General features: G+C 36.8%; 1 protein-coding gene across 1 annotated transcript in view; it reads left to right on the top strand.

Moving 5' to 3' along the window:
• The window catches only part of SNX2 (sorting nexin 2), a 370,668-nt gene that overhangs the window by 253,694 nt on the left and 91,824 nt on the right, over positions 1-25,150 (top strand). The gene's annotated exons all lie outside the window — the stretch shown is intronic.

Here is a 25,150-nt window from a genome sequence, read left to right as displayed (position 1 = left end):
GTACAGTTCTGACAAAGAAGGGTTTTATTATCATTTTCCTCTCTGTCTTTTCCTCAGGATACTCACAAATCCTCATAGATAAAAGACAAAATATACACTTTTATTCATACTATTGGAAGATAGTTTTTTTTACTCTGAACTTAAGAAATGACACAAGCATTTCATAACAAAGTACAATAGAAAAAAAGAGAACTTCACCTGAAACTGCAGATCTATTATGTATAACTTGCTATTCCTTTTAAATATACAACAAAATTATTATGTAACTTTTTTATTTCTTCCCCCTCAAGATGGCTACCATTAGATATGTGTGTATGTGTGTCTCTATGTATACATACATATGCATATATGTGTATGTGTGCACACACAGAGACACAAGGTAGGGGGTCCATTGCTCGTACAAAAGCTGATTGAAATTTTCCAGGTTATATGACAAGAGGAGGTTATCCCCCAGGAGTTCAAGGATATCTCCATTGTGCATCTCTATAAAGGTAAAGGAAATAGTTGTCCTGTGACAATCACAGGAGGTTTCTCTCTTAGTCACTGCTGGCAAGATTCTTGCCAGAGTCCTGCTTAATAGTCTGATCCTTCACTTGGAAGATGGTCATCTACCTGAGAGCCAGTGTGGCTTCAGAAAGAGCTGAGGGATGGTTGATATGGTGCTCGCTGCCTGACAACTCCAGGAGAAATGCCAAGAGCAGAACAGATGTCTATCCACAACATTTGTAAGTCTGACTAAGGCCTTTGATACTGTCAGTTGTGAGGGTTTAAAGAAAATTATGTCAAAATTTGGTTGCCCAGAGAAGTTCAGTGCATTGTACTTAAATTTCATGACAGCATTCAAACTCTGCTTCAGAAAACAGAACTCCAATGGGTGGGCCATATTGTTCAAATGTAAAACTTATGCTTGACAAAAAGACTATTTTATGAAGAACTCACACAGGACAAATGTTCACATGGTGGTCAGAAGAAGCGATACGAGGCCACTCTCAAGGTTTCTCTGAAAAACTTTAGAATTGATTGTGACATGGGAGACACTGGCACAGGACCATTCAGCATGGCGTGCCCACATCAGAGAAGGTTCTGTGCTCTATGAACAAAGCAGAATTGAAATAGCTCAGAAAGAAACCAACCCCAAGATGCACAAATTTAGAGAATCTACCCCAAATGTACACATGGACTATTTGTGCCCCACCTGTGGTAAAACATTCTGGGACCATATTTGTATGATCAACTGCAGTTGGACACACTGAAACTTGACTCTAATATAGTGATGTCATTTTGGTCCTTCAAGAAGACAACTAGAGACAGACACAGAGATAGATATACACACATGTATGAATGTGCCTATATACATCTACACATATGTATATCTATGCACACATATGCACACATTATTTGTATCTATGTACATATGTGTACATATGCATGTGTGTATACATAAGTATACGTACACATACAGTCAGTTCTTTCTCTGGTTGCAAATAGCATCTTCCTTCATAGGACCTTTGCTATTAATTTGGGTATTTATAATAGAATAACTTGGTTACTCAAAATTATTCTTAAAACAATGATGCTGTTACTGTATACAATGTTCTCTTGGTTCTGCTCATTTTGCTCTTTGTTATTTTGTTCAAATATTCCCATGTGTTTTTTAAATCATTGAGCTCTCATTTCATATAGCAAACTAATATTTCATCATAAACATATATAACAATTTGTTTAGCCATTCACCAATTGACGGGCATTCCTGCAATTTCTTTGACAGCAAAAAGGGAGCTGCTGTAAATATTTTAGAATATATAGGTTCTTTTCCTTTTTCCCTAATCCTCTTGGGAAATAGACCTCATAGTGGTATTGCTATAACAAAGAGTATAGGCAATTTAATAACTCTTTGGGCATAATTCCAAATCACTCTGCAAAATGGTTGGATCAGCTTACAGATCCACCAACAATGAATTGTGACCCCAAATTTTCCACATCCCCTTCAACATTTGTCACTTTCCCCTTCTATCATTTTTGACAATCTGATAGGTGTAAAAAGATATCTCAAAGTTGTTTTAATTTGAATTTCTTTAATCAATAATGATTCAAAGCATTTTTTCATATCTTATAAATTGTTTAGGTTTCTTCATTGGAAAACTGCCCGTTCATACCCTTTGACCATTTATTGATTGGGAAATGACATATTCTTATACAATTTAATAAAATTCTATATATTGTAGATGTGAGACCTTTATCTGATGAACTGTCTATAATTTTCCCCCAGTTTTCTGCTTCCTTCTGAGCTTGGCTACATTGGTTTTATTTGTACAAAACCTTTTTTAATTTACTGCAATCAAAATTATCCATTTTACATCTCACAATGCTCTTATCTAATTCGTTCATAAATCGTTCACCTATCCATAAATCTTATAGATAATATGTTCCATATTCTTCAAATTTTCTTGCAATAGATCCCTTTATACCTAAGTCATGTATCCATTTTGACCTTCTCTTGGTAAAAAGGGTAAGATACTGGGCTATGCCCAATTTCTGCCAGACTGCTTTCCCGCTTTCTCAACAATTTTTTACCACATAATGAATTCTTGTCCCTAAAATTTAGGTTTTTACACTTGTCAAACACTAGGTTACCATATTTGTTTGCTGTTGTAAATTATTTCACTGATCTACTTTTCTATTTCTTAACCAGTATCAGATAGTTTTCATAATTGCTGCCTTATAATATAGTTTAAGATTTGGTAATGCTAGACCTCCTTCTTCTACATTTTTTCCCATTAGTTGCTTTGACTTTCTTGATCTTTTGTTCTTCCAAATGAATTCTGTTATTATTTTTTTCTAATTTAGTAAAATAATATTTTTGGTAATTTAATTGGAATGGCATTGAATATATAGATTGATTTTGGTAAAATTATCATTTTTATTATACTGGCCCTGCCTACCCATGAACAATTAATATTTCTTCATTTATTTAAATCTGATTTTATTAGTATACAAAGTTTCTTTTAATTATTTAGCTCATATAGCTCCTGGATTTATTTTGGCAGGTGTACTCCCAAGTACTGCCTAGAGTTATTTTAAATGATGTGTCTCTTACTATCTCTTACTACGGTTAAACCACCCTGAACTCTCCTGATCTCTTCTGATCTCAGAAGCTAAGAAGGGTCAGGCCTGGTTAGTACTTGTATGGGAGTCGATGTCCATAGCATGACTTCTGGATCATATATAGTAACTTCAGGAATCAGTACATGATAGTTCTACTGGTACAAGATAGTCCTATTCATACAAGGGAAATTCTACAGAGATCAGCTTGTTCTTGTAACAGGGAGAGATAGTTTGCCTCACTGGAGCCTAATCATTAGTTATTCCCAGAGATGGGGTCCCTGGGCTGGGGAGTGATATGACTCTGGGGCTGTGGTCCAAGTACCCCATCAACATGTTATATATACATGTATATGTATATGTGTATGCATGTATATATGTATGTGTGTGTATTGATCAAGGATGCTTTATAATTTTAGTTTTATAAATTTGGTACCTTACTGAGATATACAGATAGAAAGGCTTATTCTTTTCCTCTAAAACAACTGAAATTGACGATTAATCTTTATAACAGATCTGATTTGATAAATTTAAAGATTTTCCTCTAACCATCTAGAAATCATAAATCAGTAAGACCTAAATTTTTCAGAGATCTTGTATGGTAAAATTCCTCACAAGTTATACAAAGCTAAAAAATAAAATATTTGCCTTCTACTTTCCTATTTGTTTGGAACTGTCTCTAACAAGATTTTAAGCCTTGGTCTTTAAGGCTGCAATCAAATTATTTAAAAAACAGTCCCTCCAAAGCAGAACCAGAGGAATTAGTCCATGTCTGCAATGAAACTCTATCCTGGCTTAGGATCAACCTACATCAGAGAAATATAAATCATAATCAGCCTCAGGAGAAGAGCCATTTGATTCATTGCTTCTTCCTTACTGATACTACCAAAAGATTGTAGGGGAGAAAGCTAAATATGCTTTAAGCAGTTGGTGCTAACTGCTGAAAAGGCAAACATGATCATGAGACATGTAAAATTAAAAAAAATAAAGTAGGTAGGTAGGTAGATAGACAGACAGATGGATAGATAAAATATCTTAGAAAAGAGATAATGCAATATAACTCCTCCCTCAGGACACTGAAGTAAGGAGCTACCAAGGCTGAATATAGCATAGGTTCTCAAAGTTTCTATATTGGATAACTTTGCTTATTTTTTTTTGTTTTAGTCACAAAGGCAAATAAAAGTGCATTGAGCATCTTCTAGATGTCCTCCCAGTCCCTGGGGGTAGACATTTCCTAACGCCCTACCCTATCTACTTTTCCTAAGGGCAAAAATCCATTCAAAATCTCCCTAAGCATGTTTTGACACACACAGCCTATGATCTAGGCAAAGGTAGTGTTCATCCTGCAGCTGGGTAGAAAATAACTGTAATATGATATCAGAAGACCAGTGGTGAAGCATATTACCAGCTTCCTGACAGAGACATGATGGACTTAGACTACAGAGTGTCATATATTTCTTTTATCCACAATCAATTTGGGAAATTGCTTGTTTGACCATGAATATTTTACAAGGGTTTTGCCTTTTTTGCACCCAAGGGGGGAGGTCAAGGTAGGAGGAAAAGAAAATGGATTTTATCTGTTAAAAAAAATAATTTCTAATTTAGACAAGAGAGTGCTATAAAACAAAAAAAAATCTACAAAGTATATTTTAGAATTTTTTTATAAAAGAAAAAATAAAAGTAGTTACAACTTGAAATGACCAGTAAAACTTTAATGCTCTAAAATGGAATTATAGCTAGGTAGTTTAGATAAACAGTAGAAACTATGAGTTTATTCTCTCTTTCAATTCAGTATTGGTCATTATTTAACCAATAGAAATTATTATCTCCCTATGATATTTTTTGGTTTCAGGAAAGGGTAGGAACCTATCTTTCTAGGGTGACTAAAGTAAGTACTGTCTAGAAATATAAGAAGGCACTCATACTGGATGGCTTTGTAGGTCTGAAGTAGCTAGGTCTTGCCTCAGTAGATAAAGTGCTGAATTTGGAATCAGAAAGACGTGAGTTTAAATTCAACCTCAGACACTGACTAGCTGTGTGACTCTGGGAAAGGTATTTATACTCTCTCAACTGTAAAATAGTGGCATCTATCTCATAGGGTTGTTTAGAGTGTCAAAGGAGATATTTGTAAATTGCTTAGCACAGCTTCTGACATGTTGTAGGTACTTAATAAATGCTTGTTTTCTTCCTTACGATTCCTAATTCTGTGATAACAATTAGCATACAGCACAGTCTTATTATTTATAAACCCTATGAGTTAATTCATGAACAACCTAGAACAGATAATTTCTGGATCTAGCATCAAGAAGACCTGGGTTTAAATCCCTCCTCCCAAATGTGCTATCTTGTCTAGCCCTTGCCAAGTCCATTCTCTGAGTCCTTAAAGCTTATAAACAGTTTGTAGTACCCCACCAAGTTCTGTCTAAATACAAGCTAATAATCTGACATCCTTTAATAAACATTTATACATTGACCTGATCTACTGATTATGACTACTGATAAATTACATAAGTTAAAACTATCTAAGTCATAAGAGATATGCATCAAGGGGTATTTATTTTATCAAGGCATTTAAAAAGATAATAAATGTTGAATAGTAAAAACATGTAGGATCCAATGTTCCTTTCAGAAACAAATACCTTATTTCTTTAGAAAGATGAGGGGGAGGGGCGGCCAGGTAGCACAGCGAGTAAGACCACAGGCTCCAGTGTCGGGATGACATATGGATCAAATCCGGGCTCAGATACTTAGCACCACACCCAGAAATAACTGGCCGTGTAACCTTGAGCAAGTTACTTAACCCCAATTGCTTTAAAAAAAAAAAGATTAGGGGGAAATCTCGATGAATATCAAATTTTTCTTCAGAAATATGACTGAAAACATTTGAAACAAAATGTGGGAAACAAAAAGCATCCTCAGGCTTTAGGAAATAAAACACCTTGATAGATGCTTTCCCCATCCCCACCCCTCAGGATTATAATATGTTGGGGATGAGGGAAAGGATTGCTTTTCCTTGTGGCTAAATCTGATCCAAAAATTACTATCAATCAATCCACAGACATTTATTAAGTGCCTACTATATATCAAGCATAAGCCCTGTATTAGGCAATAGGGATACAAATATAATGAAATGATTCCTACTCACAAAGTGAATAAATACAAAATAGTTAAATAAAAGGTCAAGTACCCATGTAGAGAGGCTGGCCCTGGCAAGGAGAAGAGCCATCTCTTTGTCAGAGGCTAGAGGAAGGAGTAGAGAATGATGTTAAGGGTTTCTAAATTGACAAAAAAAAAGTGTTACATTTATTTTGAACTATGATTCTGAACATGAGCACAGTATGCTTTTACAGTATAAAGGTGATTATATAAAATGTGTTGAAACAATTATAATAAATTACAGATGCAGTAATGTTTGGTAGTTTGAGAACTTAAACTTCAGGAGTGATTCTAGACTTTAATTAACCCTATGTACATCTTTGATTAATCTGGATTAATTCAGATATAGTCCAGAATAATCTCACATATTAGTTCTATACTAATTTTTCAAAAAATAAGTCATTCTCAAGTAGTTTGATCATAGGACAAACAGCATCAATTTGGTTCAATACAACAAGCATTTATTAACAAATACTATGAACATAGTATAGGAAGAGTGCTGTGTAGATAGAAATTTAGATTAGACATATTATCTGCCCTAATGAAGTCTAGTCTACTAGGTGGATATTACATAACCATCACCATGATTATTGACCTTTATAGCACGCTTTAAGATTTACAAAGTGCTTTCAATAGATTACCTAGTTTTATCCTCACAACACCTCGTAAACATGAGAGATGCTATTGTCCTCTTTTTTACAGAAAAGTAAACGGAAGCTCAGAGAGTTTAAGAGATGGTTCCATGATCACACAACTAGAAAATAGTGGAAGTAGGATTTGAGCCAAGATTCCGGACTTCAAACGCAGTATTCTTTCTACTACCCTTTGCTGCACGTAACACAAAATAAGAGAGGTGTAGTAAAAATGATCTATAAGAACAATCATTGCCAACTTCAAGGGAATCAGGGACCATTCAATTCAGCAAATATATGGATTGGGATTTCATGGATAGTAAGCAATGGAGCAGAAGAGGGATGAGGCAGTTCTAGTTATGGCATCAACAAAAGCCTGGAAGTGAAAATTAACTCACTTTGGGGCCCCAGCTAGGGCTGCCCTAGGCATAAGAGGTATGGTAAGGAAGGGAAGGAGAATGTGAGGTGGGGAAGGGGACAGAGAGAGGGTGGGAGGACCAGGGAATTCTTTTTAACAAGGTCTTGTCTATGTAAACCAATTAAAAATGTATTACAAAATTTATGGGCCATTGTGAAGGATAATATTTATCAAGATTGAGAATAATTAGCTTATAACATTCACCTTTTCATAAAAAGTATTGCTCAAATGACTGTGTAAATTTTGATTAGACCACAAAACCATTCGAGTTACAATTCTGTAAGGAATTTGAAACCACTGGCAGATGAAGAATGAATCCTCTCCCCCATCCCAGCCAGTCTCCAGGCTATTTGAAATATTCTTCTTCAGATATTCTAGGAAAACAGTTTACACCATGAAGGTTCACCTCACTCCAGTGTTGCCAAAAGTCCCTTAACATGCCACAAATATCCATAGCTTCATTTCCAGAAAGTATTTTCACCATGTTTTTTTGGCTTAAATCCAGACATTAGAATAGATTGAGCAAGCCATGATCACTCCTCAATGATACACATTCTAAGAAAAACCGAAAATGTTGCCCTTTTTGCAACAGTGTGCATCAAGAAATAAAATCTTTATCATAGATTGGAACTCTCTTTCAGCATGTTTTGTGTGAAAAATGACCCTTCATAGAAGGCCCTGATAATGATATTTGTTTTCATAAGATAGATAATTTCAAAGATAATTTTTGTTGAATCTTGCAATAAAGTTTAAATTGTTATTGTTTAATATTATTTGTTGTGTTGGCAGTACAGATAAACCAGAAAATGGAATACTGATGCCATCTTCATATTTAATGTCTTATTTTTTAAACCTTAGATACACTCTTTCTTGATATTGAAATAATAATCACTTTGTATTAAACGTACAAAATATATTAAAATTATAGATGATATTTGAGATCCCTTTGATAGGTGGTACAGTGGAGAGAGCACTAGACTTGAAGTCTGGAACACTGGAATCCTCTCTTGGATGTTTGACTCTGTGACCCTGGACAGGTCATTTAACCTTTCTCATCAGTTTCCTCACCAATAAAATGGAAATTATAATAATAGTATCTATTTTCCAGAACTATTGTGAATATTAAATAACATATTGTACTTTACAAACCTTAGAGCAATATGCTAATGCTATTATTATTGTCATTTGATGATAATGATGATGATGATGTCACCTGTACTTGGTCCTATCCGTATTACTTGGGATGGAAAGGAAAGAAGAACTTGGAGCCAAAACATGACACTGATGGGCCACCCACCTCATCTTACTGTTGGAGAGATCTGTGATGCCTTTGGCTCCACCATGCAGAGGAAATGATAAACTTCACCACAAGGCCACCATCATAGTCCTGTGAAAGGGAGCAGCTCAATAGCCAAGGCAACCTCCAGACTGCAAGGATGCTTCTAGGAGGGCTAGAAAAATTATTCTGATGCAGCAAGCATACTGACTAGTTTCCAGAGCATGGTCCCAATCCAGAACCAGTCCCTTGTCTGGGTGCCTCACTACGTGTCAAAGCAGGAGACACTTGTGGCCTAAGTCTTGTCATTCCAACATAAAGGTTCTGGGAGCAATTCCAGGGTGTCCTCTTACCCTTTCTAGCCCCACCTCAAGTTCCAGAGGTAGTGACAGCTGGATAGAATTAAATTCCCTCTGGCAATCCCCAACCACTCATCCTGATAGAAGTGGTAATAGACACCTGTAGATGAGGAAAAGAGCTCATCAAAGGCACAGATGAGGCAATCAGCAGCCTCAGCTCTGCATAGGAAGCTTGCCCCACAAACTGTATTCCATCACTTATTGTCTCCATATCACCTCTGAACCACATAAACCAGGGTAAATGAATGACTTAATTTAGGTCTATTCAGATATTCCCATATCCCATGCAAGATAACGCATATAAATAAGGTAACATTTCTTTGGCTGTGAAGCTCATTAATAATTATTTGCTTTATTTTTTATTTCATCTTTATCTTATTTTTTCTGGGCACCTATGATGAGCAAGGCCCTACTTGTTGTTGTTTTACTTGTTTTCACAACTTTTCATGACCCTACTTGGACCTTGCTTGGCAGAGATAATGGAATGGTTTGCCATTTCCTTTTCCAGCTCATTTTACAGATGAGGAAACTGAGGTAAGCAACTCTAAGTGACTTGCCCAGGGTCACACAGCTAGTTAGTAAATGTCTGAGATCAAATTTGAACTCAGGTCTTCCTAATATGGAATGAGTTCTCTTAACATCTTCAAGCAAAAAGTGAATGACCACTTATCAATAAAATTGGAGAAAGGATTTTTGTTCGGGTAAAGGTTAGCCACATCTGCTTTATATTTCTTTCCTGAAAATGTAACTAAACAGCATTCTGAGATGAATATTTCCAACTTCGGAGTCAACCTTCTGAGTTCAAGATTGAGAGTTCCTTGGTGCCTCCATCCTACAGAAGGTTTTCCCCACAGCTACTACAATGCTTCTTTAGGAAAAGACAACCACTGACAGGTGGATGAGTTCAACCCCTGGTCTGGTTTACCAAAAGACATCAACACTAAGGGAGACAGTGCAGAGCCAAGACGAAAGATGAAATGCCTCTTCACAGTTCCACAAAATGCTTCATGCTTTAATGTTTTGAGTTTAAACCTCTACTTATGAAGTAATTTGAAATTACTGCTTCATGAGAATCTGTTAAGTATTTCTTTTTTGACAGGAAAATAAATGGCTATCCTATGCCTAATGTACATTGTATGAATTCCATCACTTTGAGGAAGACCCTAGTCATGAACCAAATATAAATTTTAAATGATTCCCCCCCCAAGAGTTCTTATGTTGAGGGCATAAAGAATCAGAGAGGCTGAGACTGAGACTGAAGAAAAAAAGTCTGAGTTTCATTTTTTAATTGCAAGTGCCAAATATTTGGGCCTGGACTGAAGGGGAAAGAGGGATGTGTCTAGAGTAGGGAAAAGACTGAAGTCAAATTGTTTTAAGCAAAACAAGTTTCAGATATATATTGTATTTTTTAAGTTTTTAAAATTAATTTGTTTATTTACTTTTAGTTTACATCATTCAGTTCCACAGTCCCTTGAATTTCAAATTTTCTCCCCCTCCCTCATCCCCCCTCCAGTCAAACATGTATTTTAAATTTTTAAGCATATAATATGATAAGATTTGATGGAGGGAAAATATTTTTAATATTTAAAGCATTTTGTTCTTATTTTGTAATTTTTCAATTTTGTCCAACTCTTCATAACCCCATTTAGGATATTATTGACATGGATGCTGGAGTGGTTTACCATTTCCTTCTCTAGCTTATTTTACAGATGAGGAACTGAGGTAAACAGGGTTAAGGTATCCAGGGTCATGCAGCTAGTGATTTATTGAAAGCTAATTGATGGAAACAGCTATAAAATAAGATTAGAAAATAAAGTTAAACAACTTGCTGGATTTTTTAAAAGCACTTAAAAATAAAGATTCATAAACCATTATAGTGAGGGACTAAAATAAGTTTTATTATGCTTCCTCTGAATCCAAAAGAACTAGTCAGTTCCAGGAAATGGTTTAAAACAGTGGTGTTAAAGTCAAAAGGAAACAGTCACTAATCTGTACATAAGGATCCCTGAAGCCTCATTATTGACTTGGTTTCAAAATGTGTTATCTATGTTTTATTATATTTTTAATATTTTGTTAAATATGTCCCAATTACATTTTAATCTGCTTCTGGTAGCACTCAGGAGGGTTATGGGCAGGATAGTGGCTGTGTGTGTGACATCTCTGGTTTAAGATATACATATACACCCATGTCATTGAAGGATAAAAACACAGGAAACAGCTTACCTTGAAACTGTTTGAATAAACAAAGGCATATGAGTTTGGATAACATACAAGCCAAATGCGTGTAAGGAAGTATTTTTTTTCAATACCTTACTTGGAATTAATTCGTCCTGTTTGTCCTAGTACAGCAACATAGTGACCAAAATATTTCATGAATGCTTTGCAAAAACAACCAAACCTAGGGGTAGCTAGGTGACACAGTGAATAAAGCACCAGCCCTGGAGTCAGGAGGACCTGAGTTCAAATATAACCTCAGGTACTTAACACTTATTGTTAACACTTACTTAGCTGTGTGACCTTGGGTGAGTCATTTAACCCCAATTGCCCTGCCTTTCCCCCTCCAAAAAGACAAAAAACAACAACAACTAAACCTCCACAATTGATAAATGGTCAAAGTATATGAACAGTTTTCAGAGGAAGAAATTAAAGCTATCTATAGTCATATGAAAAAAATGCTCTAAATCACTATTGATTAGACAAATGTAAATGAAAATTCTGAGGTTCCACATCACACCTATCAGACTGACTAACATGACAAAACAGGAAAATGATAAATGCTGGAGATGTGGGAATGTTGGAATACTAATTCATTGTTGGTGGAGTTGTGAACTGATCCAACTGTTCTGGAGCACAATTTGGAACTATACCCTTTAAAGGGTTGGGAAAACGTGCATACCCTTTGAACCAGCAATACCACTTCTAGGGCTATATCCCAAAGAGATCATATAAGTGGGAAAAGGACCCACATGTACAAAAATATTTATAGCAGCTCTTTTTTGTGGTGGCCAAGAACTGGAAATCAAAGGGATGCCCATAAATTGGGGAATGGCCTAACAAGTTGTGGTATATGAATGTAATAGAATACTGTTGTGCTATATGAAATAATAAACAGGCAGACCAGAAAAAACTGAAAAAACTTATATGAATGGATGCTGAATGAGCAGAACCAGGAGAATACTGTACACAGTAACAGCCATAGTGTGAGATGTCTGATTTTGATAGACTTAGCCCTTCTCAGCATTGCAAGGGACCTAAAACAATTCAAAGGACTTGTGGTGGAAAATAAAAGGAGAGTGAAGCTGACTATTTTCTTTTTTATTTGTTTGTTTTGTTTTCTTTCTATGATTCCTTCTTTTCATTCTGATTCTTCTATACCACATGACTAATATGAAAGTATGTTTAATGGGAGTGTATGTGTAGAACTTATATTGGATTGCATGTTGTCTTGGGGAGGGAGTAGAGAGGGGAGAGGGAGAAAATTTAAAACTTATGGAAGTGAATGTTGAAATAAATAAATTAACTTAAGAAAAAAAAACAACCAAACCAATTGTGCCATCCTTGAGTGTGACATGACCATGGAGGTGCTGAAGTATTTAACAAAAGAAGGCTGAAAACTACTCATATTGCCTGAGTAAAATATAAATTTTTTAATTATTTATAAAATTTGTTTTATAATTATTAAATATTTTATAAAATATAAAATTTATTTAAATATGTACATTTTTATAAAAATCATTAATGTTTGGGGGATTTTTTAAACATCTTCAATACCTCCAAATACCCCCCAAAAAAAAGAACTCTTTTTTTGCAACCCAGGAATACAGTCAAACAATACAAATTGAGACATTGACCATGTCCATCAGCAGCTATCTTATTCTGTAGTTGTAGTCTACTATTTCTCTGTCTAGGGGCAGGAGGAAGGAAGATATGTTTAAGAGTAAAATTCTATTCAGAAACATGGATAACATTTTTTTTAATGAAAAAGACATAAACTGTGTCTAAATGCCTTCAATGTTATGTAAAGTGGTCTAGGACTCTCTTAATTACATCATCTAGAATGGTGCGTTAGATCAGTAGTATTCAGAAGTCCAATTTGGAAGTTTGGCAGGAATCTTTTGGTTGGGTAAAACATGGGGCTGGAGACTAGGGTGCCAGAGCTAGGGAAGCAGAAAGGAGAAGAAAATAAGAGTCATGATTAGCTTGTGTTAGTGGCAGGAAGCATTTCTCTCTCCTCAGCTTCATCTAGACTATGACAATGCTAGTTTCCAGGAATTACAATAGGCATTTTCTCTCACACTTCCTAAAAGGAAGCAACTATGAAAGGCTCTTCAATGCTTCAGCATTAATCCAACATGTAAGTCTCTAACACTCAGTTCCCTAGAATGCAGTCCCTGCTAGGTAAGCAACATGGGAAGCAAAGATGAGGGGTCTTGCAGCTTCTAGTCTTTGGAGGTTTCGGAAGTGGTAAATTTGAGGAAACAGGTGGTGTGAATATTTTCTAATGCAAACTACACACAGCATCATGAATGACTAGTACTTTCTCCTTCTGAATCCTTCTGTTACAGGATGAAGAGTTTAATATCCCCAAACTAACTTTGGATCTGTTCCCTGGTTTAAGCTTGACCTTGGCATGGTCTTCCTTAGACTACTGACATCTCCTTCCATTCTTCCTCCCTTCTCTGACATTGGGGCAAAAAGAAGACTTGCTTAACTTTAGAACCCTCTGCTGGCTTCAAAGACTTACTTAGTCCAGAGGTAATGGCTTGGATTTGTATGGATTCTTTTCTTTGTTAGTTTTGAGAACTTAAAAAACAATGAGTTATTGATACTAGTAATTAATACAATTAGATAACTCAAGACTCCAAACAAATTCTCTTTAACAATTGGAGGGAAACTGAGCTCTCTACCCTATCTTTAATCCTGTGTTTATTTCAAATAGGTACTGTTTCTTCCTTTAACCCACTTTCATCTCCAGCGAGGCACAAACAGCAACATATAGCTTTCATGATCAACATGAAAAGCAAAATGAAGTCAATACAAAGGAATGACTTAAAGTATAGGGAAGAAACAAATTTGAGTCAGCTGTCAGCATATAGCAAGGCGGAGTGAAGGAAAGTTAGAGAAAATATCATCCTCAGCTCCTCAGAGAGGGAATAGTCACTTCCCAGCAATAAGCAGTCTGAGTTCTTTGTATTTTCTGACAAATCAAACTGACTGCTAAACACTGCCTTCAGTATTCAGTCCATAATCCCGTCACCATAATCCCATAGCAGAGCTATGGTTTTTCTCTTTCCATAATTCCATTCATTTCCATCTCTTAGCTCAATACAAAGCCTCGAATTTCCAGGGTAGTAAATGTCAATGGTAACTTTCTTTTTGGAACAGCAACCCTGAGGATCTTCCCCTCCCAACTTGGCTTTTTTTTTCTTTTTTTCTAATTAAAGGGACTATCCCTTGACTCACTTCTTAAAGAGGCCTATTCACTGAATGGGCATTACCTCACTCTAAGTGAGTACTTGAAAAAGCCTTAGCCTAAAAGAGCCAGGGTCTCCCATTGCATCCAGTCATCTTGATCAATATCTGGCCACTGGACCCAGATGTCTCTGGAGGAGAAAGTGAGGTTGGTGACCTTGCACAGCCCTCCCTCACTCAAATCAAAGTCAACAGCAAGTCAAGTCATAATGTCCCTGATGCCATGGTCCTCTGAAAAGAAGGACAAACTCAACAACAGCCCAACTTGCTCCTTCTGGATCCTTCTGTTACAGGAAGAAGAGTTTAACATCCCGCAGAGCAACTACCCCTCTACACAGAGTCTAACCTGGGAACACTGGACAAGTATTTCCCAGCCAGTCCTTATAGACCTGTTCTGCCTACTGACCTGTCTCCACAGGATGCTATACTAAGTGATTTACTTTGTTTTCCATTTTAAGTAAATATCCTTTGCCTTATTATGATGTTTCATGTTTCCTTCTGTTTTGATCAGGGAGATTCAGAAAATGACAATTCATGAACTGCAGATTGAGATAAAAGACCATTCCTTAAGCACTATGTGCCTGAGTCAGTGGCCCAAATTAGAGAGTATTGGGCACTGCAATTATAATACTTGAAAAAAAAACTATAATTATATCAGTATGGGTACTCTCTTCTCCTACCCAGATTGCAATCCCCCAAACCTTAGTAGATGGGATCATGAGTTACCAAACACACACACACACACAAAGTCATTATTTGGTGGCCAACTTTGTGATGAGTTTTTTAAAATTATACTAGGAATCTTTCCAGTATATTAGTACTTGTCAGAGCTTGTGTTCCACTGGCACACCCTTCAAGAACCTAGGGTCACTATTATAACAAAATAAGGTTAGAGGAAGACTTTGGTGAGGGCTACCAAATACCAAAAACAAAAGTTTGATTGAAAACTGAAAAATACACACAAAAGGATTGTTTGATGTCATATAGATACACACATTAATTCAACAAAAGTGCTCAATAAATATTTGTAGAATGAGTAAACTGATTTTTTTTAACCATATTTAGTCAAGTCAATTTGAACGTGTAGACACTTTCTGAGGGAGGAATGACCTTAGATTCAAATTGTGTTCCAGAAAACTAGGTTTTTTTTTTACTTACTTCATCTAGTGATTCAAAAAGTGATAATCCAGGGTGCACAGACTGCTCCAAAATTCACATTTCACTTGAATTTGAGGTACTTGTTTTTATTTCAAGTGTACTTTCCCTTACTACTCTCAGTCTACATTTATTTTTTAATCAGAATAATGCATATTTTAAAATGTAGCTTTACTTACTGTTATTTGCCCAGTAAAAGAGAAATTTCATAAGTATTTTCTCACAGCAAGTAGGGGAGGTGATTCATAAGGCTTTTGCCCTGTGAAATAAAGATTGAAAAATTGGAGGATCGTTAACTCAGACCTATATCCTGACCCTCCTGACCAGTTTTAGAATATGACAGTGAAAAATAATGGGATATTTTAAGGAGGAGTAGCTTTGTCTATTACGCTTAAAGATAGGACAGAGAAGATGAGCTTATTAAGGATGCTTATCTGCAGACCTTCTCACATTAAGCTAAGTACTTAATAAACCCTTTTGGTAACCTCCCCTCTCCCATGGTTATCTTCAACACTCTCATCTTAGTCATTTCTTTAAAATGGGTTTAGAGGGACTGGGAACCTGGGTTCAAATGAACTAGAAATTAGTGGGCAATTTGCCCTGGCTCAATTCCATGTTTGTGTCCTCCATAGTAAATTCAGTCTGCATTAACCTCTCTTTTATTATTATAATTTCATTTTATTATTATTTTATCATTATATTTATTTTATTATTATGCTTTTATTGTTATTCTATTAATCTCTCTTTTCTAAACCAAAATATAATAGTATCTGTAGCACACAATTCAGCACTCCATTATATGGTATCTTTGTTGATTTGTTTTTTTCCTAATTTGCTTATTTTCATTCCAAACTGACTTCATCAGTGTAAGAAATGGGTGTGGAATCTTCATCCACTGATAGAGATCAGGAACTCCTCTTTAATATAGTGTCTTGGGGAGTTGCTTAGGACAACAGAGAGCTTAAATGATATGCCTATGTCACAAAACTACCATGTTATCAGAGCCAAAACTTGAACCTGGGTCTTCCTGAATGAAAGAATGAAAATGAATACACATTTTTAAAGCACTTACTATGTGCAAAGCATCATACTAAGCACTGGAGATACAAAAAGAAAAAGTAATACAGACCCTGCTTGTCAAGGAATTCACATTCTCAGGAGGGAGACGCAGCAAAATCAGATACAGGTGCCATTGTCTCAGGGTATCAAGGCTCAAAGGATATGGCGATATCGCTTCTTTATGGTCATTTCTACTAATAAAATTACATCTATTTCACATGTTGAACCACTTGACAGTGCTAAGCTTTGGGTACCAGAACTTTCTCCCAAACGCCTTTTGTAGGAATGAGAAGGAGGGACTGTAAAATCAGTAAAAGCAGTTACTAAGTCACTTCTTCCTAGGGGTAACTTCCTAAGATGGTGGCCAGTGGTCTGTGGGATGCCACCACTCCCAGGCTCTTGGGACTGTACCTGTACGCAGCTGCCAGTCAGCAATCAGTGTGGTCAAGGAAGACAAGTCTCCTCTCTACAAGGACTGCTCTTCTCAATGATGGCTGCATCAGTGGTGGCCTGGGCTAGAAGCAGGAGCAGTGGTCTAACAGGGCCAGGGCACTGCCCTTCCCAAGGTTCTTGGGTTCAGGGTCCTAGTCCGTTTAGGATCAGCCTACTGGGGTTTGAGGAGAGGTGGTAGCCAAGTTAATGAAAATAGTTTGACTAGCCTGGCACATGCTGCCTGCTATTTCTCCCTAAGAATGCATTGTGGCTCTGTGTATACTCAGGAGAGGGTAGAAACTTTGCTCAGTCTTGGCTGCCCTGTTCTTATCAGGGACCAATGATGACTTCTTGCCATAGCTAGCTCTTTACTTGTGGAGAAAAGTATGAGAACCCAATGGTCAGACGCTATAAGGAAAAATTATCTGCCATATGCCCTGGAAAACTTCCACCACTATGTGGTCTTTTCTACTTATAAAGCTGTGTTGTATAATTTTTTTTCTAATACTCCAAACAAAATCCCTCACTGCTCTGAGATGAGAGGTAGCAGAACATCTGCAAAGGAAGGGGTATCACAAAGAAATTTGACAAGAAAGAAATCACTAAAGACTGAGGGAGATCAGTAAAAGCTTGATGCCTTTTTTGAGTTTTTAAGATAAGGGTTCCTAGAGATGGAGATGAATAGGAAGTGAATTTTAGGTGTTCTTAACTGGGCCTGACTTAGCCCAGTCCCCTGACAGTTTAGGTTCCAAATTGGAATAAGATGAGATATCCACAGATCATTCAACAGTTAGAAAGAGGGGGGGAGGGAGGAGGGAGGGGGAGAGAGGGAGCAGAGGAAGACACAGAGACAGAGAGAGATGAAAGAGAGAGAGAGGGGGGACAGGGGGGGAGACAGAGAGAGAGGAAAGAGAGAGAGAGATAGAGAGAGAGAGAGGAGAGAGAGACAGAGACAGACAGACAGAGAGAGAGAGAGACAGAGACACAGACACAGAGACAGAGAGAGAGGAGAGAGAGATGTACTTGGCCAGCAGGAAAAGAATAAACAAGGACAGGCTTAAGGGCACATTGAGTTGATTTAGCTGAGCAGAGCTTGCAAATCCCAAAACCAGCCAGTCAATTCCATCATAGTAGTAAAGAAGTTAACAAGCCATAACAACAGAGAGCCACAGCATCCTTTAGTCTTCCCACAAACCAATATAAGATCAATATTTACTCATGAACCTATCTGACTCCTTGCCTGAGTGTCCTCTCCCTGCCCCATCTAGCCTAGCTCTGCCTCCAGCTTCCTATGGGCTTTGTTCCATCCTTCAATAAACTCCCCACATCACAGGTTCCATGTTATTATATTCAGCCTATTAGGGGGCAGAGTTTACTTTCAAAGCAGGGGAGGTCTTCAAATTCCCATTCCTATTACACTGCCTTGTGCCTAGGATTCTCTCCCTCCTCATCTTTACCTCTTGGCTTCCTGCCAGGTCTCAGCTAAAGTCTTACTTTCTATAAGGAGCCTTCCACAGTTCTTAATCTAGTGTCTTCCTCACTAAGATTACCCCCAATTTGTCCCGTATACAGTTTGTTCACACATAGTTATTTTCATTTTGTCCCCCTTCGTAGACTAGGAACTACTTGAAAGAAGGGACTGTTTTTTGTCTTCATTTGTATCCCCAGGACTTACAACAATGCCTGACATGTAGTAGGTACTTAATAAATGCTAGCTGACTATTATTGTAGCTCAGGAAAGATGTGATGAGGCCTTAGCATAGTGGCATGTGTGGAGATAAAGGAACAGTTACAAGAGATTTTGCAAAGATAGAATGGACAATGTTTGACAAATGATTAAATATGAAGAAAGAGGAAAGGGGAGGAATCTAAGGTTATAAACCTGGGTGTCTGTAATTGTGGTGCCCTCAATTAAATAGGGAGGTTTAAAAGAGGGGCATATTTAAGGGTGAAAATAACGAGTTCTGTTTTAGACAATGAGTGACTGGAATTCAGGTGAGAGCTTAGGTGTGGATATATATCCAAGGGAGTCATTTGCTTCTCTTATTAGCTAGGCCAGGGGTGTGAAACCTGCAACCTTAAGGCCACATGTGGCCTTCTAGGTCCTTGGGTGTGGCTTTTTAACTGAGTCCAAGTTTTACAGAATAAATCCTTGTATTAAGTAGATTTGTTCTGTGAAGTTTGGATTCAGACAAAGGACCACACTTGAGGACTTAGAGGGCCACATGGGGCCTCAAGGCTGTAGGTTCCCCATCCCTGATTCTAGGTCATTATCCCTGTTCGGGTTCCCTTTTCCTCCCTGTAAAATCTTAACTCTACTTAACCAGTTCGACTTGGCACTCCTTTCTCTCCTTTAATACCTTCACCCTTCCAACCACCACCCAACATGGCCTAGCACTGCTCATCTTTTTCCAAACCACAACCCCAAATTATTCCTACTATCAAGCCCCCCTATTCCTACTCAGGTTCCTCTGAAGACCACTGACTGCTGCCAGAAGAAGTGACATGACTGTGCAGACTAGGTCCACTATAAATTAGTGTCCTCTAATCTTAACCAGGCCCTTATTTGACTTTTCTCTCATTGTCTCTCTACTGCACTCCCTACAGCATCTGTTCCAAACCTTCCCTTCCCTCCTTGTCTTACCCACACCACCCTCTTAATCCTCATTTTCAGCACAGGATCCTATCTCGTATTTTCACTGAAAAAAAATTAAGGCCTTCCATAATGAGCCCCCTTTTGTCTCCATTTTTATGCCTCAAATCTCCTCAATACCATCTCCCTTTTTTCCTCCTTTGCTGCAGTCTCAGAGGAAGAAAAGACCCTTACCTTTGACGGTACTAACACATACTACTTGTGCCATTGGCCCCCATACCTTCTTATTCTTCCAGAAACTTGTGCTTTTGGTAATTCCCCTCTTTCCTTAATTTTCATTCTCTCCTATTGGCTTCTTCTCTTTTGCCTACAAACATGGTCAGATCTCCCTCATCATTAAAATAATCCAATTGTCTCCTCAAATTATCATCCTATATTCTCTTCACTTTCACAGACTTTTTATTTTTACTTCTTATATATCTTGGTAATCTGACTAGATCATAGGATGGATGATAATGCAGCAAAGAAACAAAGGAAGGGATTCAAACAAGGAGAAGAACCAGGAGAAAGTAATGGAAAATAAACTAATGGAAAAGAAAGTGTCTAGAAGGAGAGGGTGATCAATAGTATAATAAGCTACAGAAAGGTCAAAGAGAATGAGAACTGAGGAATGTCATCAGATCTAGCAATTAGGAGATCATTAGTAATCTTGGAGAGAACAATTTCCGTTGTATAGTGGGATATGAAATCAGTTTGCAAAGGATTAAGAAATAAATGGTTGGTAAGGAAAATTCTTTATGAAAGATTGGGAATGAAAGAGTAAAGAAATATTGGATGACTGGTGATGGCATAGTCAAGTGAGGATGTTTTAAGAATAGGATTGAATTAGGTATGTTTGTAAACAGCTGGGTAAGATTCATAAATAAAGACTGGAGATAAGAGTGACAGCATGATCAATAGGTCAAGCTCCTGGAGAAGAAGGGGAATTGGATAAAGGGCACAGGTAGAGAGAATGACCTTGACCGAGAATAAAGCCACCTCTACCTCAGAGAAAGGAGGAAAAGAGGAATGAATAGATAAAGTTATATAGGAGTTTCAGGTGTCCAAAAGCTATTCAGAGTTGACAGGACAACATAAGAAGTATGCAAACCTTGGTGATAGGCTAAATCTTTGTTTAGGATGCATGACAGGCATTGCACATTTAAAAAACATAATAAGAAACAGCTGCAAGGACCAAGGCCCCACAAACATTTTCGATCAGGTAATTTACTTATTTTATAATTCCTAGAACCAGAAATTAAATTGATGTAAATGTTGTAGTTTTTAGCTGATTGAGGAGCATAAATAGAAACAGATTATTTGCTCATGCAAGAAGTTTTATTTTTCAATAAAATGCCACAGGACAATGATTCCCATACTGTGATTTACAGACCCTTGGGAAGCTGGGAATTATTGCAAGGGGTTCGTATCCAGTCATGTATTTTCTCAATAGACAAATATTAAGCAACACAATAATGTGTGTGTGGCCAAGAGTGGGTGGGGATATTTTAGGTTGGATTGGGGGGTAGAGAAGGATTAAGAGACCCTCATGCTTGCTATAGGGTATTAAAATATGCAGGCTACATGATACAGCACTGTTCAAAAGCATTCCTCTCACATGAAAAAGGCCTTAACCAGAGATCCATAAGTTGTAGCTTATTGAGTTTCCACCTTTGGCTGCATTATTTTCATCTTTACTATTAATTTCTATTTTTGTTTTATTGTTGTTATCAGTGCTTTGTGTCAAGATGCTTTTCAGTGAAGACAATAAAAGAAGGCTGTTAAAGCCAGAAATGTAATAGTGCTTCAGAATTTTACATTAAAATTAATGTATCATGATCTGGACTAATTAACCCAGCTTACTTGTAGCTTACTATGAGATGATGAAAAAATGGTTTGACTGGGAAATAAGTTTACTAAGACTAATGAACCCAGTACTAGGCATCTTCCACCTACCCCCACCACTACCATCTTCTTTGTGGACATGGTTAAAATTAAATTCCCTACATTTCTGACCTTCTTTCCTTAGTCTTTATTAGGCAATTTAGAAAATACTCTGAATTCACTGATCCTAACTATTCTATCTTCCCTATACTGAGATCAGCTAGGTGGCACAGTGAGTAGAGTGCTGGGCCTAGATTCAGGAAGACTGTTCTTCATGAGTTCAAGTCCAGCCCCAGACCTTTACTAGTTATGTGACCCTGGACAACTCATTTAATCCTGCTTGCCTCAGTTTCCTCATCTGTAAAAAAAACTGGATAAGGAAATGGCAAACCATTCCCAATGGGGTCACAAAGAGTCAGACACAACTGAAACAACTCAACAACATACTATCTTCCCCAATGAATGAGAAGGTCATCTCTTATTGGTACTTTACTGGTTCTTTGTCTAGAATTCTATATAGGTTTGAGCCCCAAAGGGTTCTGGGGCTTTGAATGCAAAAGTCATTGCAAGGCCAGTGTCCAGAATCCACCTCACTGTGGGCTGCCCTCCGCTAAAGGCAATGGAAGTCATGTACTGAGACCGTTCCCTCCCAGAATCTCGTCTCCTCCATTCCTGACTACTTGCAAAGTTTTTTTAAGTCCTATTCTGCGGGGCTCGGCAGCTTCTTATGCAAACTCCCCTGTACTACAACTAGCCATATAAGGTTGCTCCTCAGCCCAATACTTGCCCCTTCAGCCTCAAAGGTCTCTCCATGGTTTGTTTGTTTTTTTTCTAATCTTCTTTGAATTTTAAAGGGAAGGTAACAGTAACTATAACCCTTGTAGGAAAGAATTCTTTTAAAAACAGGTGCTAGAGTAACAATCCCCCTCAAAAAAATATATAATTAGGCAAATCTGAAAGACCAATTGGTTTTGCAGAACCTTTTAAAACCTGTTAATCTGTTGTCACTATCTATTCCCCCTTTACGAAACAGGTTAACAATATAGAAAACAAATACAGATGTATAATTCATAAATATGCTACAAACTATTATACTATTTTGTGTTTCTCATAAAATAATAGATAAAACTAATTAAGATATTTCTATAAAATTTTATAATTCCAATGAGACCAACTACTGATCTGGTGCACAATATGGCTTTTACCCTTTATAAAAGCAGCAGTAGGAAGCAATTTGTAATGTGGATTTTTTTTCCCCAAAAGCAAGGCACTTATCTCTCATTCTTTCCATATAATTTGACTTTATTAGCTTTCTTACTCCCCTAGTCATCCTTTAAAATCAGGTTCAAATATCACTTCCTCATTGAAATTTTTCCCAAATACTCTTGTCAGAAGTGAATTTTTCCTACTCCAAAAATGTATTGCACATCACTTATATATCTCAAAGAATCACCTATCTAACATTATATATAGGTATATAAACCAAGGGATATTAAGGTCACACATTTAGTAAGTGTCAGAGATGGAATTTAAACCTATCCATAGTGTTCTTTCAATTATACCACACAGTGGCCAAGAGCTATTGGAACTAAAAATACCAAATGGATTCATATCTTTTACAGTATGTGTCATCACCTTTCATTTTAGGGAAATTTATAAACTTACATAGCTTTGGTTTTAATGTCTTCCATTTTTCTAAAGAGGAAATGCTGATAATAAATGAATCATTGGCATGAGGATAGAAGACCACCTTGGAAGAACTGGATTCTGTTACTACTTCTAACACATACTAGCTATGTCCCTATGGGCAATTCATTCAAACTCTCAGTGCCTCAAGTAACTCTCTAAGATTATAAGTTATAAAGAATTAGTTGATTTGTATCATGAGGGGGAGTTTCAATATTGGGAGTTCTGTACTAAAATGAGATCACAATTACAGACAAAACATCCTTAATAAATCCTATAAAAATATACAATACTTTTGGATTTTAAAACTATTCAAGACAAAGTTCTTAGCCAAGTATCCACAATCTAGGTCTCATTTAAGAAAAAAGGCTGACAGGAAGAAAGCATGTGGTTAAGCTGACATTATATAGTAAGCAATTAGGTCAATGGAGGAAGAAATGAAATTAGAGGAAGTATTTAAAAGGGAAAAAGGAATTTATTTGGTAAACAGAAATTAGATAATTTCAAGGAAAATAAAAGAACTGATATTCACTACACTTTTCAGTAAAGCATCAACAGCTAAAAATAATAAAATTAAATATTAGAATTATACATATTTTGTCAGTCACTCTTACCATGTCATGCTGTTTTTTGTTAAACCAGTAGTCTTCTATCAGAACATATTCACTAATCACTTTCAAGAATGTTCATATAGTAGTAGCTGTTCATTTGAATATACTCTGTCATACTATAGTATACATAAATGTAGAATTTAAAATAAATAGGAGGGATAGCATTTTTTACAAATCTAGTACTGCTACCTTCCATTTATAAAGCACCAATTTTGTAGTATATATCTATATATTACTGGAGAAAAAAATGACAAACCACTGCAGTATCTTTGTCAAGTAAACCCCATGGACATTATGGTCTATGGGGTCACTAAGAATTGGACATGACTAACATTTGGACATGAACAACAAAATCCATACATTAATGGAAATATAAGGATAATGGAAACATATATGTGTGCATTTTAAAATGCTGTCTATGCATTTGCTACATATTAAAAAGGAAGGGTCAAAAGTTATTGTCTATATTTTGTTATGTTTTATTTGTGGTACTGTAACTGGAATAATCCACTCTGAGGAAATCTAATAGAACATTATGATTGTTTATAATGTGTCAAAGCCCACAGAAAACCTAACAAAAAGATTGAGGAGGAATAGAGATAGGAAATAGGACTTTTGTGTTTGTGATTTCAAGGGCATTGTATCATACCTACCAGAAACAAATATCTCATTTACAAGGCACTATAGAGACCATCTTGTCCAAACTGTACTTGAACAATAATCCCATCTACAATATAGCCAACAAGTTGTTGTCTAGGCTTTGCTTAAAGACCTCCAGGGAGAAGGAACTCGCTACTTTCTGAAGCAGTCCACTTTGCTATTGGGTAGCTCTGAGGCTTAGGAAGTTTTTACCTAAAGCCAAAACCTTCCTCTCAACTCAATCACTTCTTTTTAAATACTTCAAATCTCAATAATAAGAAAAACTATTGATATTAGCTTAATCATACAGTTCTTACATTAAAAGAAAATGCCTTAAATTAGAACTGGGTTGTAAAATAGTTTGTGTGTGTGTGTGTGTGTGTGTGTGTGTGTGTGTGTGTGAGAGAGAGAGAGAGAGAGAAAGAGAGAGAGAGAGAGAGAGACAGTGTGATGCAACAGAAAGAGACTAGATTTTAAAACGAGTTGTTAAGACTAGTTTTAAAAATGGTCCAAACCCTGGCTCTGTCATATCCATGTGTCTTAGCCAAGTCACTTCACCTCCAAAGGCCTCAGTTTATATGTAAAATAAGAATATTGGACTACATAACCTGTAAGGCCCTCCCATCTCTAAATCTAT

Source organism: Petaurus breviceps, unplaced genomic scaffold (genome assembly GCF_028583685.1).
Source record: "Petaurus breviceps papuanus isolate PSGF00001 unplaced genomic scaffold, PetGlider_PUasm1.0 183, whole genome shotgun sequence".
Classification (NCBI taxonomy): Eukaryota; Metazoa; Chordata; class Mammalia; order Diprotodontia; family Petauridae; genus Petaurus; species Petaurus breviceps.
The sequence above is the reverse complement of the archived record's forward strand: the minus strand, read 5'-3'. Positions and strand labels throughout refer to the sequence as shown.